We start from the raw sequence: 385 nt of genomic DNA, 5'->3' as shown, positions 1-385 counted from the left end.
CGCCAACCCCGGCCTGCAATAAACACAAAACCATAAGTCGCCGGAAAGATGCAGTTTGCGAAGAGTTTGCGCGCCTCGATCTTTCTTTTTTCTCCTGGAGAATAATAGCGGCCAGCGCTGGCGGCCAGGGGGCAGCAAAGGGAGAGATTTCGTCGTCAGCCCGTTGCAGTCGGCGCTCGCAGCCGGATTGTGCGAAACGCTCCTGTACCAGTGTTTCCATTTACAAACTCGGCCTCCCCTCCCCCCGCTCCCACATTAACTCTCCGCCGCGGCTGCTGCAGCCTGGTATGAAGCGCCTTCCACCTCCCATACGGCTCGGGGGTGGAGGCGGCTCTGCCAGCAGGCGCGTGGGGCTCCCCAGCAAGGCGGGGAAGGGAAGGGGCAC

Source organism: Alligator sinensis, unplaced genomic scaffold (genome assembly GCF_000455745.1).
Source record: "Alligator sinensis unplaced genomic scaffold, ASM45574v1 scaffold337_1, whole genome shotgun sequence".
Lineage (NCBI taxonomy): Eukaryota > Metazoa > Chordata > Crocodylia > Alligatoridae > Alligator > Alligator sinensis.
This window is presented reverse-complemented; position numbering follows the sequence as displayed.